Raw genomic sequence first — 13202 nt, 5'->3', positions numbered from 1 at the left:
ATTCGGGATCAAGGGATCTGTATAGTTCCTTACCTGGATGACCTGTTAATAGTAGCATCCTCCAAAGAAATCCTAGAGTCCCATGTCTCAAGAACTCTAGATATTATAACATCAGTTGGGTGGGTCCCAAACCTGAAAAAATCCCAGTAACAGCCCTCCAAATCCAAGAAATTCCTGGGAGTTTTCTTGGACTCTGCAAAACAAATGTCCTTTCTTCCAGAGGACCACCGCCTAAACTTAGTCTCAAAGGTCAAAACATTCAGAGACATGAGATCTCCTACACTCAGGGAGGGTATGTCACTTCTGGGCTCCATGACGGCCTGCATCCAATCAGTGCCCTGGGCTCAGGCCCACTCCAGAACCCTACAGACACATATTCTACAGAACTGGAACTGACATCCCAGCTCTTTAAACAAAAGACTATATACACCAGGTCGAGTCAAAGCCTCCTTAGCGTGGTGGACAAATCTGAAAAATCTTCGGAAAGGTGTCAGCTGGACTCAGATCCCGTTAACTACAGTTACAACAGATGCCAGCAAGAGGAGCTGAGGAGCCATGATAAACAACATCCCTACCCAAATATGCTCCTGGGCAGAGAAATCCCTACTGTCACTAACAGCAGTCCATTTAAAAGGGTCCTCCAACACCCAGGCAGATTATCTAAGTCGCCAAGATATGCAGCCGGGGGAATGGAGTCTGAACAACCGGATATTCATGATGCTTGTAAACAGATGGGGCATGCCAGATATCGACCTTTTCGCATCTCGTCAGAACACACAGGTCGAGGTCTTTTGCTCCCTAAATCCCTGGGACAACTCCAGAGGAGTGGATGCTCTAGTCCAGAAATGGAATTTTCGTCTGGCTTATGCGTTCCCACCAATTCCGATTTTGGCGAAGGTTTTACGGAAAATCCGAGAACAAACCCCAACTATATTAGTAGCCCCGTTGTGGCCAAAAAGAAGTTGGTACAACCTGATCATCGATCTACAAGTAGATGGCCCAGTCCAGTTGCCAGTAGGGAACGACCTTCTCTTACAAGGACCCATTCGTCATCAAGATCCCCAAAAATGGAATCTAGCGGCTTGGTTACTGAAGCCCAAATGCTGAAAGCTAAAGGACTGTCAGACTCAGTGGTTGCTACGCTTCAAAAATCAAGGAAGCCAGTAACCAATGCTATATACAATAAAGTTTCAAAACAATTTTTGTCTTTTTGCCTTCCTAATCCACCAGATCCCCTCAATCCAAATCTGTCAAAAATCTTAGATTTTCTGCAGAGGGGTTTAGAAATAGGCCTCAGGCCTAGTACATTAAAAGGTCCAGGTCTCCACCCTCAGTTCTAATATTGATCAAGATCTGGCAAATCATCGATGGATTAAAAGGCTCATGTTGTCAGCCTCCAGAATGAACCCTAAAAAACAATTGGTGGTTCCCCAATGGGACCTTAACCTAGTACTTCAGGGGCTTACAGGTCCACCATTTGAGCCTTTATCTTCCTGTTCTCTGCAAAATCTTATCTACAAAAATTTTTTTGGGTGGCTATAACCACGGCAAGAAGAGTAGAACTCCCAGCTCTATCGATAAGAGAACCCTACCTATCTATTAGAAATGATATGATTTCATAGTACTGCGTCTTGATCCTTCTATTCTCCCAAAAGTAGTTTCTGAATTCCATCGTTCTCAGGAAATTATTTTACCTTCCTTCTGTCAAAATCCAGCAAATTCAAAAGATGAAAGATTCCATACTCTAGATGTCAGACGTATTGTACTATATTACTTAGAGCAAACTAGCTCTTTTAGAAATCGATCAGAATCTTTTTGTCCACCTCTACGGAAAAAAATAAGGGAAAAAAAGTAGCAAAAAGCACTATCGCTTAGGCTACGTTCACACTAGCGTTGTGCGCCGCTGCGTCGGCGACGCGACGCACAATGCACCGAAAAACGCTGCGTTTTTCGACGCGTGCGTCATTTTTTGACGAAAATCGGACGCAAGAAAAATGCAACTTGTTGCGTTTTCTTGGTCCGACGCTAGCGTCAAAAAAGACGCACGTGTCGGAAAACGCAACAAGCAAAAACGCATGCGTCCCCCATGTTAAACATAGGGGCGCATGACGCGTGCGTCGCCGCTGCGTCGCCCGACGCTAGCGCGACGCACACTAGCCAAACGCTAGTGTGAACGTAGCCTAACTGGATAAAAGGAGCCATAGCAGAAGCCTACTTATCTCAAGATAAAACACCCCCAGTAGGGATCAAAGCCCCCTCGACCAGGCCAACTTTAGTCTCCTGGGCAGAACAGATCTGCAGGGCAGCTACATGGTCTTCGTTACATACTTTCTCCAAGCATTATAGATTGGACATCTTGCCCAACAAAGATTTAGTCTTCGGCTGGAAAGTTCTCCAGGCCCTTGTCCCTCCCTAGCGCCAAATTAGTTCGCATTCCTCCGTATGCCGTCGTGGAAGGTGACTAGAGAAAATAGAATTAGACTTACCGGTAATTCGGTTTCTAGGAACCTTCCACGATGGCGCTAGTTCCCTCCCTATATCGTGGATAAAAATCTGGGATTCAAAGGTAAACTGGTGTTACGGGTTTCAGTTATAAGTCACTGATGAGTGGGAGGAGGGAGGGCCTTTTAACCTCTCCATAGTTCCTTTTCCCCATCAGGGCAAAGAGGCAACCTCCGTGTGCCGTCGTGGAAGGTTCCTAGAAACCGAATTACCGGTAAGTCTAATTGTATTTTTTCTTGAACGATACCGACTTCTTCCTGTACCACTGCTTGAAGAAATTGTCTTCCAGAAACTGGCAGTCAGTCTGGGAGTTGAGCTTCACTCCATCCTCAACCCGAAAAGGTCCCACAAGTTCATCTTTGATTATACCAGACCATACCTGTACTCCACCTCCACCTTGCTGGTGTCTGAGTCGGAGTGGAGCTCTCTGCCTTTTACTGATCCAGCCTCTGGCCCATCCATCTGGTCCATCAAGAGTCACTCTTATTTCATCAGCCCATAAAACCTTTGAAAAGTCAGTCTTAAGATATTTCTTGGCCCAGTCTTGAAGTTTTATCTTACGTTTCTTGTTCAAAAGTGGTAGTTTTTCAGTCTTCCTTACCTTGGCCATGTCCCTGAGTATCTCACACCTTGTGCTTTTTGTTACCCCAGTAATGTTGCAGCTCTGAAATATGGCAAAACTGGTGGCAAATGGCATCTTGGCAGCTTCACGCTTGATTTTCCTCAATTCATGGCCAGTTATTTTGCTCTTTTTTTGCCCAACACGCTTCTTGCGACCCTGTTGGCTATTTGCCATGAAACGCTTGATTGTTCGGTGATCACGCTTCAAAAGTTTGGCAATTTCAAGACTGCTGCATCCCTCTGCAAGACATCTCACAATTTTGGACTTTTCAGAGCCCATAAAATCTCTCTTCTGACCCATTTTGCCAAAGGAAAGGAAGTTGCTTAATGATTAAGCACACCTTATATAGGGTTTTGATGTCATTAGACAACACCCCTCCTCATTACAGAGATGCACATCACCTGATTTACTTAATTGGTAGTTGGCTCTCAAGCCAGAACAGCTTGGAGTAGGACAACATGTATAAAAAGTATCATGTGATCAAAATACAACTTGCCTAATAATTCTGTACACAGTGTATAGCAGTGCTGCAGGACATATAAGAGATCACAGCACAGTTAGAGATATTGACTTAGCACTGACGTTCTTTCTGATGGAATCGTTCATTTTTCCCGTCTTTTCCATCTGTCCCAGACCGACATGACAACTTCTTCCAGCCACGACTCTACTGCAGAGAATTCAACAAAGACACATTTGACTTCTCACATTCCAGCCTCATCACCATCTATTCCCAACCTACATAAACTACTCATCCTGCTGATACCTCAATACTGAGCCGCTGCTGCCGTATGTGCCCCTATTACTGCACCTGCTGTGTGGTTCTCTGTGCCCTCTAAATTCTAAAGCAACCCTCTATAATATAGTAATGCCGGGTGCAAGTGCCCTAGAAAACAGAGCCCATATTTTGCCCCCTAGAAAGTAATAATGCCCTGTGTGCCCCTTTGATAGTCATAGTAACCTGAGTTCCCCTATAACAATAAGTGCCCACTTTACATTTAATAATGTCCCGAGTCTCCCTCCTGTACAGCTCCCCTATACAGAGTATGATGCTCTCTTATACACAGTATAATGCTCCTCACTGTATAGTACCAACCACACAGTATACTGCTTGATGGCTCCAACACTGTATGATGGCCCCCTCACTGTAATCTCCATACTGTATGATGGCCCCTAGATAGCCTCCATATAGTATAATGCACTCCCCATAAGCCTCCATATAGTATAATGCACTCCCCATTGGCAAACTCTATACTGTATAATGCATCCCCCATAGGCGGACTCTATTTCACAAGGCAGCACACATAGGCAGACTCTGTAGTATCAGGCAGCACCCCATAGGCAGACCCGGTAGTATAAAGCAGCACCCCCATAGGCAGACCCTGTAGTATAACACAGCACCCCAAAGGCAGACCCTGTAATATAAGGCAGCACCCCCATAAGCAAACCCTGTAGTGTAAGACAGCACCCCTATAGGCAGACCCTGCAGTATAAGGCAGCACCCCTATAGGCAGACCATGTAGTATAAGACAGCTCCCCAATATGCAGATCCTGTAATCTAAGGCAGCACCTCCATAGGCAGACCCTGTAGTATAAGGCAGCACACCTATAGGCAGACCCTGTAATATAAGGCAGCACCCCTATGGGCAGACCCTGTAGTATAAGGCAGCACCCTTATGGGCAGACCCTGTAGTATAAGGCAGAACCCCCATAGGCAGACCCTGTAATATAAGGCAGCACCCTCATAGACAGATCCTGTAGTATAAGGCAGCACCCCTATAGGCAGAACCCCCATAGGCAGATCTTGTAGTATAAGGCAGCACCCCTATAGGCAGACCCTGTAGTATAAGGCAGCACCCCTATGGGCAGACCCTGTAGTATAAGGCAGCACCCTTATGGGCAGACCCTGTAGTATAAGGCAGAACCCCCATAGGCAGACCCTGTAATATAAGGCAGCACCCTCATAGACAGATCCTGTAGTATAAGGCAGCACCCCTATAGGCAGAACCCCATAGGCAGATCTTGTAGTATAAGGCAGCACCCCTATAGGCAGACCCTGTAGTATAAGGCAGCAACCCCATAGGCAGACCCTGTAATATAAGGCAGCACCCCCATAGGCAGACCCTGTAATATAAAGCAGCACCCCTATAGGCAGACCCTGTAGTATAAGGCAGAACTCCCATAGGCAGACCCTGTAATATAAAGCAGCACCCCCATAGGCAGACCCTGTAATATAAGGCAGCAGCCCTATAGGCAGACCCTGTAGTATAAGGCAGCACCCCTATAGGCAGATCCTGTAATATAAGGCAGCACCCCCATAGGCAGACCCTGTAATATAAGGCAGCAGCCCTATAGGCAGATCCTGTAGTATAAGGCAGCACCCCTATAGGCAGACCCTGTAAAATAAGCAGATCCTGTAATATAGGGCAGCACCCCCATAGGCAGGCCTCGTAATATAAGGCAGCAGCCATATAGGCAGACCCTGTAGTATAAGGCAGCACCCCTATAGGCAGATCCTGTAGTATAAGGCAGCACCCCTATAGGCAGACCCTGTAAAATAAGCAGATCCTGTAATATAAAGCAGCATCCCCATAGGCAGACCCTGTAATATAAGGCAGCAGCCCTATAGGCAGACCCTGTAGTATAAGGCAGCACCCCTATAGGCAGATCCTGTAGTATAAGGCAGCACCCTTATAGGCAGACCCTGTAAAATAAGGCAGCACCCCCATAGGCAGACCCTGTAGTATAAGGCAGCATCCCCATAGGCAGATCCTGTAGTATAAGACAGCACCCCTATAGGCAGATCCTGTAATATAAGGCAGCACCCCTATAGGCAGACCCTGTAGTATAAGGCAGCACCCCCATAGGCAAACCCTATAGTATAAGACATCACCCATAAAAAAAAAATATTCACCTCTCTTCTTCCTGGTTCCTGTGCTGCTCTGAGCGCCCGCTCATCTCCTGACAGCAGGTGCCGGCTAGTGACGTCATCGTACCCCCCGTCACTGTCTGCGTCGTTGAGATCAATGAGATCAGCTGTATCGGCTAAATGCCAGTACAGCTGACCTTCCGATGACGGGCTGGGAGCCCACTGCTGGCACAGATTCTCCCTGCTCTGCCGCAGAATGTAACAGAATGCCGTAGAATGTAACTGTATCGTAGCTCCATGTGGGCCCTCCTCAGTGCGCGGGGCCCTGGGCGCCCGGCTCCTCTGCCCCCCCCGGTAGCTACGCTACTGCATACAGATATTAGGACGGAAGAAAAACGCATGGTACTCGCTTGACACTCTCCAGCTTTTCTGGCTGAAAATCAAAGCTACTTTATATATGCAGATGTGAGCGTACCCTTAGCATTGCTACTTCCAATAGGTGGCACCAGAGTTCTAGTCTTCTTTCTGAAGAGACAATTTACACCTAATAAACAGGAAGCCATTTATAAAATGGATCACATTTCCAATGGCTCACAGGAGTAGACTGCCATCTAGTGGATGTCGAGGTGTACTTCATGTACACTTCATTCTACCCTAGTAAGGTTAGAATTTGTTTCTGTTTTAAAGAGAACCTGTCACCATGAATATATGGTCTAATCTGCAAGCACCATGATATAAAGCAGGGAGAGCTGAGTAGATTGCTATATAGTTTTGTGAGAAAATATTCAGTATAAGGCCGGGGACACACACAACATATAAAAAAACGGTCCGTTTTTGACGGACGAGAATCGCACAAATGTTACCAAAACAGTGATCCGTGTGCAGTGCGAGGATGCGATTTTCTCGCATCAAATGATCCGTGTGACATCCGTGTGACATCCGTATGGCATCCGTATGGTGAGATTTTCTCACACACTTGCAAAATGAGCAAATAATGGCTGAGCCTTTCCTGTCACCTGCCCAATGCCTGAGAATTTCTCACAAGTCACACTGATGGTCCGTGTGCTGTGCTATTTTTTCTCACCCCCATAGACTTTCATTGGCGATTCTCGGCCCAGAAACGCTGACAATCGCAGCATGCTGCGATTTCACTCGGATCCTGAATACGGCCGAGAAAATATCGGATGATGGGAGCTGCCTCATAGATTAACATTGGGACGAGTGCTATGTGATTTTTTATCGCAATGCACTCGTCCGTATTACGGTCTAGTGTGACCCCGGCCTTAGGCCAAGTTCACACAGTCAGTATTTGTAAGCCAAAATCAGGAGTGGAACAGTCAAAGTATAATAGAAACATATGCACCACTTCTGCATTTCTCACCCACTCCTGGTTTTGGCTTACAAATACTGACGTAAAATACTAAAGGTGTGACCGTGGCCTTACTTGTGATTTAATCATTTAAATAATTAATAATAAATAATTTATTTCGCTTTAATTATTGTATTGTTAATGTTGTTATGACTGTTGTGTTTTAAACTGTTAAACTGTAAAGTGCTGCGGAATATGTTGGCGCTATATAAATAAAGATTATTATTATTATTTAAAGGTAACCTGTCACCTGATACATGGTTTGGGCAGCATTTATCAGCTGACCGTTTCCCTTAAAAACTCTGCCCTTTCTGTGATTTGCGGTCCAGAGGGTGGTCCTATCAGTGACTGTCAGCCTTTTTTGTGTAACTGTGTATACAGAGATAGCTGTCAGTCTCTGACAGGACCGCCCAGTGGACCGCAAATCCTAGAAAATGCAGAGGTTTTAATTATTAAAGGGAACCTGTCACCTGAATTTGGCGGGACTGGTTTTGGGTCATATGGGCGGAGTTTTCAGGTGTTTGATTCACCCTTTCCTTACCCGCTGGCTGCATGCTAGCTGCAATATTGGATTGAAGTTCATTCTCTGTCCTCCATAGTACACGACTGCACAAGGCAGTCACTACAATTTTCTTGTAGTGTAAATGCTCCTTAAATCCATTTGAGAAAAAAAAAAACACAGACGGGAATATGCATAATGGTTATCTGTTGTTTCTGTGAAAGAATGTTTATCAGCAAAAAACAAACATGTCTCATCTTGGTTCTATTGTAGATCAAACTCGCCTATTCAAGTGAATGGGTACATGAACAAAAACGCATTGCACTTGGATGGCTTTCTTAAGTTATGCGAGGATTGTTTATTTTTCACTGAACAGTTGATATGAGAAGCTTTGAAGAACTTCTAAAATTATTTTTTAAAAATTTCATACGGGGGAAAACTGATACCGATGATAAACCTAGATCAGCATACTGGAAAAATGGAAATCTGCAGGAGGTCTAATAGTAATAAATTTTTATTATATCTGCTCAGTCATAAAACAGGACTGTAGTTAATTAAACACAAAGGCCTCGATTCGTCAAAGCTTTTACAACAGAACTCTGGTGTAAAAAAAACTTTGAAGCGTCACAAAAATTTGTCGCATCGCAAGGCTGTGCTAAAATTTTGTGACTTTTGGCCTCATGCCATTTTTGACCAGCTCCAACAAAGTGAGCGGACTGGGGTCGTGGTAAGACTGGTCATCAAATTCATGATGAGCGGCAGTGTCCCTAACTAGAGTAAGGTTGATGGCGAGGCACTCGTGGAGGTGCACGTCATTTTTCTGACACGCCGGATTCAGTAAAATACTGACCAAATACTAAAAGTGTGAACATGGTCACGTGGTCTTACAGACAGATTCTGGCGGCTCCCGAGTCTGCTCCAGGCACAAACACCTGGCAAGAACCCCCTAGCTAGGGGAACGCACCGGGCATAGGCCCAGTCATCTTAGTATTAATTACTGTTATGGTGTTTTACACCCCCCTGTTCTCTCTATTGCTGTCTCCTAACCCCCTCTTTTCTACTAAGGATAAAATTTGAATGGTGCTTACCTATTTTTTAGGTCATCTACAGGTCACAAGTAATTGCCAGATAAAAATGCGGGAAGAAGGGGGTTGTTGGTTTGAGCGGGAAGGAACCTTTGACTTTATTGGATTGGAACTGAAAAGTGCAGGAAGATCAGTTTTATAAGAACCTTCTTCCTCGCACTCTGGGCAATCTGTGTACAGCAAGACAGAAAAGTCGCCCTCCAGCAACAACAACAAAAAATAATTGCCATATTTGTTAGATGGTATAGTGGGCTAGCTAATGCTGGGTGGACTTGGTTCTTTTTAAAGGTCATATTCATTATTTGATTACTTATTCATGAATTATTAATGGTTTTAATTATTTATTAAATTAATTGGTGTTGGTAACCCTTAATAAATAGTGTGGCCTATTTTATTCAAATAATTGGGCCTTGTGCCTCCGTGACATAGGTTGTATGGTTTAGTCTCAGTTCAAGCTATTACACAGGATAAGTAAATCTGCTCCAATATGTTGATGCTTTTTTTTTTTTAATCATAACATTCCTAATCCTGTAACATATATAAGATGTGGTACCATATTATACAGTTCTATTCAGAATTAAGACCTCAGTAAACACCCGCCCCTGCCGGTTCCTTATTTCTGATGATAAACGCTCTGTACTGTATTGGCCGCTGTTTTATCTCCTGCTTGGAGGCTTTATTCCTGCTCCAGGGCGGCTGCTCCCTCACAGTTAATACACAAGGAGCCGCTCACACCCCACTACACCGCTCACACCCCACTACACCGCTCACACCCCACTACACCGCTCACACCCCACTACACCGCTGGGACCTGCAGTCAGACTTCCCCAACCCACCACCACACACTTCCAAGACAATAGGACTGGGCACATGTGATATATTTCCACCAATCTAAGGCACCAATTCTTTTTTTTTTTTGTTTTGCTGGGCGGTCTTATCAATTACCAGAGATTGCCTTTAACCCTTTCATTGAACGTAACACTATCCTAGGCAGACATGAAAACAATGGTTCTATCACATATAGAGAACTAGCAGGAACGCTTTAGGCCTGATGTCATCAGTGTTTTGCCATCCGTTTGTGCTGCACGTGTTTTTCACAGCTATAAACTTGTATTGACCTTTGTCATCCGTCCTGTTGGGAAAAAACACAGATATGTGAACAGCTCCATAGATTATAATGTGAATGTGCTATATCCCTGGGAAAAAATGGATACATGTGCAACATGGACGTGTGAATGCGGCCTAACACATATAAAATATATAAGGCCTCAGTTATCGAAAGAGGCTAAAGGGAAAATTGTCTTTGTTACTCATATCAACCAATCACAGCACAGCTTTCATTTCATAAACTGCTGTGGTAAAATAAAAGCTGCGCTCTGATTGGTTGCTATGGGTAACAAAGACAAGTTTCCTTTTAGCCACTTTTGATAAATCTTCCCCATATGTTACAATATAGTTATGGTAGAATGTAAATGCATGAAATTGTATTATTAAACAACGCCAACAATGGAAAATGACTTTAGAAACAGCCCTTCTGTATTTTCTTTAGTGATTACAGAACAGCTAGGGGTCATTTTCTTTTGTATACAGTCGCATCGGTCACATGTTCAGACTGGATATCCGCTGTGTATTATAGTAGCGGCTATGTGGGTAACATTTTATGAAATATCATCTATACTGCAGACAAAATCGACAATGTAAATTGACACGCGCTGCAGATTTCGCATCCACAGTCAGTTCAGGCTGTAGGTTTCCATTGCTGCAGCAAATCCACAGAACTTCCCATCAGCACTGCTGATTCCCTGTGGATATTGCACAGAAGAAATGTCCTGTGCAGTGGTGTCACTGGAGTCCGATGGGCCCCGATGCAAAATTTGGGCCTGTGCCCCCGCGTGTTGGTCAGATGTATGGGCCGCTGTAGTGTTCTAAATACTATAAGGACATATGAGTTTCACCGCGTCCCTATTATGTAGCAATGTTCCTCATTTTGGGCTCCTTCCTGGTATATAGAGCCCATCCTCCACTGGAGGCGGCGTCTGCACAGATTGGGATCTTGACCCAGCCGAGATCTCAATCTGCGCACGCACTGCCTCCAGTGGCCATTTTCCTGAGGCTTTGGGCTTCAGGGAAATGGCCGCCAGAGGCCACGCATGCGCAGATTGAGATCTCAGCTAAGCCGAGATCTCAATCTGCACATGCGCTGCCTCCAGTGGCCCACGGCTTCAGGAAAATGGCAGCCAGGAAACCAATGGTGTACTGTACTCGACTCACCGCCGACACCGAACCCGTAGCATCGCACCGCTGGGATACTCCCTCCTTTTACCAAGGGCCCGCAGCATTGCCCCACTTCTGCTCCCGCCGGCTTCCTGTGGAGAGGACCATGCTTCTTGTGACCCCACACCGCCGCCACCAGCCCCCAGGTAAGATACCTTAAATTCAGACAATAAGACAGACCCCCATCTTATAAAAATCTTTTTTTCCCTATTTTCCACACCAAAATTTGGGTTGCATCTTATGGTCCGGTGCGTCTTTTAGACTGAAAAATACGGGAAATAGTACCTGCCTGACAAAGTGAAGCAGACCAAAAGATCCTCTAAAGCTAGACACCATGCTGCGATCCAAGGAAATTGTGGAACTAATGTGAAACAAAGTAACTGAGATATCAGTCTGGAAAAGGTTATAAAGCCATTTCTAAATCTTTGGGGTTCCAGTGAACCACAGTGAGAGCCACTAGCCACAAATGGCAAGCATTGTTCTCAGATTATATTATATTGGCCTGTTTCTTCGAGTCACTGGTTATAAAAGCAAAATACAAACGTGAAATTAATTAGCCAATCAGCAAAACATATTTAAGTGAACATTTTCCTCATATCTTGCCAGTAGTGAACACTTTACTTAATACAAAATGCTGTTATTACAGGTTGAAATAAAAAAAAAATCCCTGTGCATTATGCAGCCCAGATAACTGAGGATATAATCACTATTAAAGGAAAGCTATCATTAGAAAATTACCTTTTTTGTGTTACCTGTATTTTTTTTAATGTACGGGGATGCTTTTATTTTAATATCTTGCAATCTTTATTAAAATACAGATGAGTAATCTTACAATTTTCACACTGGCCACTGAGACTTTTTCCGACTCACACTTCCTGTCCTTGCAGGAAGAGTTTTCAGCAGGCTACTTATCATTAAAGGCAGGATTGCAAAGACAGGCAACACCTCTTTACACAACTGATAACACAGAATCCACCAGTTAGGTAATGCCATAGCTGACCCTGCTCCCCCTCCCTATACAATGACCTTTGTACAGGCTCATTAAATCATTAGGTGCCTTAATACAAAAAATGCAAATAGGGTCGTAGTCTTTTCATTATTGTTATACGCATGCATTATTTTCTTAAAGAACAGGGAGACAAAGTCTAAAAATCCCAATTGGCCAGTGTGAAAACTGCAACATTTCTTTTTTTATTTTTTAATACAAATTATGATATGGAAGAAGAATTTTTGTAAAAAAAAAAAAACTTTTAACATAAGAACCTGATTTAAAGAGCTTCTCTATAAGAATTACTTAGCAAGAGGAGGGCATAGCTGCTTTTATAGGGTTAATCTGCAAAAAGAGGACATATTTGCTTCTAAAGGGTTAATTTACTAGAAGAGGAGACAGCTGCTTGTAACAGGTTATTCTTCTATGGAGAGACATAACTGCTTCTCAAGGTGGTTTCACAAAAATGCCAACATAGTAAGACAGTGGAGAGCCCAACTTTAGCATCCTTAATTTTAATCCAAGGTAGTTGACCCCAAAAGTTCTCTCCTGACTTCTCAGGAGCAAACAGCAGCTCATCTTGTCGAATTTTTCTTGTGTAGACCTTGTTCTGCACAGACTGGCTGGTGGAGGGAAAGCGGCATGTACCTGCTTGCCGTTTCGAGAGAGCTGGCGCAGCGGCCATACTGGGACACTCTTATAAAATAAACCTTATTTAAAATGTAAACCTGTGGCACTGAGTAAACGTTGTCGGACTTTAGAATTTGAGGCCGTTGCGTATCGATTAGTGATGAGTGAATATACTTGTTTCTCGAGATTTCTCGAGCACGCTCGGGGGTCCTCCGAGTATTTTTTAGAGCTCGGAGTTTAATTTTTATTGCCGCAGCTGAATGATTTACATCTCTTAGCCAGCATAAGTACATGTGGGGGTTCTCTAGCAACCAGGCAACCCCCACATATAATTATGCTGGCTATCAGATGTAAATCATTCAGCTGC

This window comes from Ranitomeya imitator, chromosome 3 (genome assembly GCF_032444005.1).
Source record: "Ranitomeya imitator isolate aRanImi1 chromosome 3, aRanImi1.pri, whole genome shotgun sequence".
NCBI lineage: Eukaryota > Metazoa > Chordata > Amphibia > Anura > Dendrobatidae > Ranitomeya > Ranitomeya imitator.
This window is presented reverse-complemented; position numbering follows the sequence as displayed.